Source organism: Mus caroli, chromosome 8 (assembly GCF_900094665.2).
Source record: "Mus caroli chromosome 8, CAROLI_EIJ_v1.1, whole genome shotgun sequence".
Classification (NCBI taxonomy): Eukaryota; Metazoa; Chordata; class Mammalia; order Rodentia; family Muridae; genus Mus; species Mus caroli.
Genome location: NC_034577.1, coordinates 12,269,169 through 12,275,735, shown reverse-complemented (window position 1 = coordinate 12,275,735; position 6,567 = coordinate 12,269,169). Strand labels below are relative to the sequence as shown.

The window sequence follows — 6,567 nt, the reverse complement described above, 5'->3', positions numbered from 1 at the left end:
TATTAACAACATGGTTAGTAACTGTAGACGCAGTATACTGGAAAGTTAGGTTTCAGACTAAGTATAAAAGCCATCTCCATGACAGATCAAGTTATCATGGTGGATGTGATTAGCATCATAATGGATCCTCACTTCAGAAGAGACCTGTCCACCTGTTTGTTCTTTGTCCCCAGGGTTTCTGTGGATCCAAACTGTATTGAGTCCCAACCCATGTGAATCCCAGCATTATATAAGATGTGATGGTGGATGTTTGGTACAGGTTGTGNGTGGGAAGTCCCCTCTTTATCTTGATGAGTACCCAGAGGAATATTTTGCTTTGCATGGTCTTTTCTGATTATGGTAGAAGAGATACTCTATCTTGTATCTGGTACTCTAGATGTGTCTAGTGGTGTCCGCTAGTGAAGAGTATTTCTGGCCATTGAATAGAAATGAGTCAGTATTTAAAAGGATGATTATACACTAATCATGTCTTATGGAATTTTCTATGTAAAAGCTGTATTTAAGGAGAGGTAGGGCAATTTTCTTGGCTCATACTTGAGAATGGAATCTGGTCCTGTTCAAAGTCCCTAATCTGAGGCTCTAAGTAAGGCTGGTGTGTGTGTGTGTGTGTGTGTGTTTGTGTGTGTGTCCTTGCAGATGAACTCAATGTGAAGGCATACAGATATGTGTCACAACCTCACATAATTCCAAGAGCATATTATGGATGNCTCCTGTACTGGGACTGTGGCCTCTAGAATGCTCTAAGTGACTGAGGACTTGCTCTCTGTTACCATCTGTAAGGCACAAAGCTGTATAGCAATCTAGTCTGGATCATTATGCTACAAGGACACAGACCCCACATCTCCCCTACCAGGTGCCTCCTAACCCATCAGGAAAGTTTTATGATCACAGTGTTCTCTTAATTATTTTCTTGTATTTATCTCCTTTTGTAGTAATCTCCCTTGAACCCAACAGTGAGCACAAAAGCTAGAATAAAGGGGTACGCTTATAATCTAGGGCCCCTGTTGTAAAGGTGTTATTCTCTTGATAATGCACTTATAGCATATAGATTTTCCTAGCACAGAGTGAGCCCTCAGCTCCCCTACTGGGTTACCTCTTCAATCCTTGCTGTCAAAGANGCCTCTGATAGGGGACCCTCTACAAAAACCTCAACTTTCCAGTACAATGGGTTGCTGTTTGAAGTAGGTTCGCATTTGTGGAACCACAATGACTAGGAAGCCATGCATCCTATTGTGAGCAGAATGTGGTGACATTCACCAAGGCTGATGTAGCTAAACCTCATCATTCAAAACTGTATTTTAGACTTTTTTTGTAGATTGAGGGGAATAAAATTGAAATGTATTCTTTAAATACCTTATAGATTTTGAGAGGTCTATGTAAAATATTTAATAAAATAGCCAGGAAAAATGTTTGGTGTCATTACAGGAAAAGTGATTTTGTTAGAAGAGGGGAATTTCTTCTCTCCTCCATGAAGATGTCTGCTCTCCCATATTTCTGTGAAGTATGTTTGGTGTCTTAGGAAGGTGACCAGTTCAGAGTCCTCAAACNCAAATCCTCCAATTTTGCCCCCGCATTCTTGACAATTGACAAAAGTATATCATATGACAAAGGAGTTAGGTCCTTGGTCGATGTTGCCACTAGAGNCACCTGGGGTAGCATAGCTGGTCAAANTCTTGTCCTCCACAGGACTTCATGTTCTCAGGGGCCATTGCCTTTGTGTGGCAACGAAAAATTGCTCAGCATCACNANTGCAAATTATACTTAGAAGTAAAACAGACTCACACATCAGTACTCTGCAGTGTTCTTTTTAACATGGACAGATACACAGATTTCAAAACATCCATGGATGTTTAATGCCAGCACTAGCTTTCATGNCGTTCACAGATCTGATCCACTTGATATTTTATGACTACTTGTTAATACTTAAGAAGGGTNTTNAAAATGGCTCTGGTATCCATTGTCCATATAAGCCTGGCTTAGCTCAAAGATGCTCACTACACAGATGGCATCTCATCATACAGCCTGTCATTCTGACTCTCCTAAGAGACGGGATATTTTTAAGACTCAGTATTCCATTGTCAGCAGAAAATACTGATAATAGCTGGGCAAGTGCTAAGGTTGGACATTTGGTTTGTAGATTTTCTAAAAATGGTTACAATTTAATCCTCACAGGCATGTTGAATATTCACAGTGACAGACAATGACAGAGTGGAAGGGGAGCTGCAGGCAAGAAAGGTCTCAGGGGAGAGAGTAGAGATGTACATGACAGGGTCCTTGTGTCTCCTTGTAGAGCAGAGGGGTTCACTCTGCACCTCCTTGTAAGATGTTCTCTCCTCCACGAGTGCTGCCCTTCACCACAGGTAAGGTTCTGTGCAGTACACTCACGGGCAGGGGTTCTATAGAATCAGCACAATGTTGTTGAACTTACATTTCCAACTCTTCACACTCCATTCCAAAACCCCAGAGATTTTTGTTCACCTGTCCTTGCCCTGCTCATCCCTCTGGGGACTTGGTACCAGAATCGCTGTAGATAAGAAAGCCAAAATTTAAAAAGAGAAAGTTCCTTAGATAAAGTGTGCAGTGTTCACGTATGGCACATGCCCTCTGGTGTGTGGCCTATAGTTTGTTTTTTGTATGATTTAGGATTACCAGCCTTCCAACGTGTCTCCAGCATGCAAGACATGCACTCTTTGAGCCTCTGCATGTCTGTCTGTCCATCTATAGTCAGTCTCTGGGGACTATACCTGATTCTTTACTTCATTCCCAGCTCATGATGATTTGAATGAGAATGTAAAGCAGAGACCAGAATGTAGAGCAGATATTTGAATACTTGGTCCCAGTTAGTGGCACTGGCTGGGAAGGCTTTGTCTTTTGGAGATCTGTCACTGGAGGTGGGCTTTGTGAGTTTAAAGACTCTTCACAATCCCAGTGAGCTTTCTTTACTTCCGGATTTTGTTTAGGATAAAAGATCTTTCTGTTGCCCATGCTGTGTCTGTTGCCTATGGCCACATTTCCCTGACATAACAGACTCATCTCTCTCCCAAACTATAGCCAGCCCAAATAAATGCTTTCCTATTTAGGTGTCATGTCATTATAATGTCAATATAGAATACCTTTGTCATGTCAATATATAATACCTTTGTCATGGAATTACATCCCAACAATACTATAAAAATTAACTGCTATACATAGTTATACTAGATTTCTCAAAGGTACCATAGAAGACAATACAGTAGGCTGGGGACTGGGGGAATGAAACAGCCATCCCTCAAAATGGAAAAGCATCTATTTCCATAGACAACCCTCAGGACAAAGTCTCCCATCAATGTGGTGATGAGATCAATAAACTCTTTCTAGGTACATTTCCTTACTTCTCAAATCCAAGACATCAGTAAGGACTTTTATAAAAGACTCTCACAGTCAAAGAACGAACAAATATTACATTACAATGCCATCTTTAATTCAGAACAGGACTCAGAGTGCATGTAGTTCAAGTTTCACCTGAGGGAGATTTTTCTTCCTTAATTTTTTTGACATATTATTGTTGGTTTTTGAGTTAAATCCTATAAATGAAGTTGTTGTGGCTATTCTGTACATGTGAATGGAAATGGAAGTGAGCAGCTATTTCACATCAGGGATCACCAGTGTGATGGTCAATAGTAACTGTCAACNNCACACAAACAAGAATCACCTGGGAAAAGAGTCTTGGCCTGGTGTTGTAGATCAGGTTCCCCTGTAGGCATGCCTGTGGAGGATTGTCCTAATTATGTAAAACAATATGCAAAGACCCAGCCCACTGTATACATGATANGACCAGCCATTTTAAGTTCCTGCTAATTAGAACCCCCTACTGTGATGGGTTATGAGCTGGAATTCTGAACTAAAATAAACTTCCTCTCCTCTACATTGCTTTTTGTCAGGGTGAAACCAGGATGATCTTATCTACAGAAAGGAAACCAGGATATCTTATCTACATTTATTCAAATTAGGAATGGAAACTACTACATCATTCTGTAGATTCTTTCTTCCATTTGGCAAAAGTGGGAAGTGCAAAGATTTTGAAGTATATCCCCTGTTGTCTTTAAGCAGTTAGGCTAGTTCCGCAGAGAGTAGGGTAGTCAAATTGAATGTGCAATACCCTGGGAAATTTTTCTTGCAGATGTAGTACATCTTGCTACTTGCCTCCTAAGGGACACACATACCTGACAATATTACTTAAAGGCGTATGCCACTTCAAGATATGTGCAAACTAAAATATTGGTGGAGACATGTAGAGTTTGAAAATGAGTATTCCCAATCAAAGTTGTCTAACTGAGAGAGGTTTGGGGACTTTGTTAGATGTACCCTCTTCAGCAACCGATGGCTGGTTTCCAATGTCCTCATTCAGAACTGCCCCTCAAATCTCCTGGAACTATCTAGAACAGTAGTTCTCAATCTTCATAACACTGTGACCATCTAATACAACTCCTCATGGTGTGGTGATCCCCAACCATAGAATTATTTTGTCGCTTCTCCATAGCTGGAATTTTGCTACTGTTAAGAATCGTAAGGTGCCGGGCAGTAGTGGTGCACGCCTTTAATCCCAGCACTTGGGAGGCAGAGGCAGAGGCAGGCAGATTTCTGAGTTCGAGGCCAGACTGATCTACAGAGTGAATTCCAGACAGCCAGGGCTATACAGAGAAACCCTGTCTCGAAAAAACAAAAATAAAAAACAAAAACAAAAACAAAGAATCGTAATATATCTGATAGTCAGGGTATCTGATATGTGATTCTCAAAGGATCACATTCCACAGGTTGAGAACCACTGATTGAGAATGATAGTCTGGGTATAAGTGGCTTAGTAATCTCTGAGGGTCTGACTGTAATTTTGATACTAGGTATAGTATCCATTACCTTAGAAGCAGCTACTACCCTGTATGAAATCGTGCTGTGGCTCCTATGGGGTTTTCTATGGTCCTTGTGGCTGAGGTTGGAGCAATACCACCACTGAGCATCATGAGAGCTTGCTATGCTGCTGATAGGGTCTAGGATGACAGCTCTGCAGCCAGTGTCCTTCCATTACACCATCAGTGGTGGGTCTCAGAGACGGGACTGCCAACTACAAGGGCATTTAGTTTTACTTGAAAACCTGCTGATGACACTAAGTTTTCAAGTATGGGAAGTAATACGCATAGAGAAGAACTAACTAGGTCCAGATGGCCAGGAAACCTTCCAAATGATGGAGCTGGCAATCTAGTGTGGCCTTCCTGATCTCACCCCTCTTAGCTACTCATCTTCTTGCTGAGACAAAACAGCTTACAAAGAAGGATTTACTTCAGCTCACAGTTTGAAGGTAGAGCCCATTGTGGGAGGAAAGGCAGGGAGCTTGAGGCAGCTGATCATATTGTACCTACAGTCAGGAAACGGAAAAAGATGAATGCTGGTTCTCAGCTTGCTTTCTCCTTTGAAACTGTTCTGGGAAACTGGCCCATAAAAATCGCACCACCCTCATATAGGATGGGTCTTCCTCCCTCAATGAACCCTCAAAAACACATCCAGGGATTTGCTGCCATGGTGACTGTAAACCCTATCAGACTGATAATCTCTCATTGTACATCATATTCCGTTTGTGCTTTCCCTCACCTCTATGATGCCACTTCCTGGTCACAAGCTTGGTGATNAAGACAAGGAGAATGTTGTCCCAAGCAGAAATACTGATTGCTATTCTAATTGCTGCAAAATGGTGATGTGAAGCCTAATGAAGCATGACAATAATTGGGTGATATTTCTCTCAGTTCTGATGGTCTCTGGTTGCTCTGTTGGAGTGATGGCAGCCATAGAAAGCTTCACCTGCATATATGCATCCACTTCCACCTACATGTGGCTCCTACACAGACTTTATGTTTGGAACCAAAGTATTGGTCTCTGCTGCTTTGGCAAACCCAGGTTCCTAGAGTAACTACATTGTCTATTCTTGTTCTATTGAGTTAAAAAGAACTCATTTCTATATATGGGGAAGATATAAAAGAAGTTGACTGCGTGTAACAAAATGAAAGAAGGGGCATGGGGAGAGAGACAGAGAGAGGNCAGCTGTAAACAGGTCCTAGCTGAGCAGAGAAAACCTGACCTGCCTTTCTACTCTCCCTGACCACAGGGATGTTCCCTGCTCAGTCCTTCACCCCCGTGAGTTCAGCAAGAACTGCAGCCATCTATTCCCTCTATCATCTCTTGCCAGCATAGAGTTCATGGGCACAATCTCACATCTTTTGGCATCCTGGACTAGCAGTGAGCTTGTTCCACAATAGATCCCATCACCTTCAATATGACTCTTCCCTGAACTTCATTATACATCCTACTTATTATGAGATGTCTTTTTTTCTAATAGTGGTTTTCACATGACTCAAATGAACATCTCTTAAACTGGACATATGTATGAACTCTGTCCCTTCTTCTGAAATTTCATCAATAGTTACATAGACCCATTTTCCAGGTGGAAATAATTCTTCTTCTTCTTCTTCTTCTTCTTCTTCTTCTTCTTCTTCTTCTTCTTCTTCTTCTTCTTCTTCTTCTTCTTCTTCTTCTTCTTCT

The 6,567-nt window shown here is 41.5% G+C and overlaps 1 protein-coding gene across 1 annotated transcript in view; it reads left to right on the top strand.

Moving 5' to 3' along the window:
- The window catches only part of Csmd1 (CUB and Sushi multiple domains 1), a 1,596,626-nt gene that overhangs the window by 1,549,698 nt on the left and 40,361 nt on the right, over window positions 1-6,567 (top strand). The gene's annotated exons all lie outside the window — the stretch shown is intronic.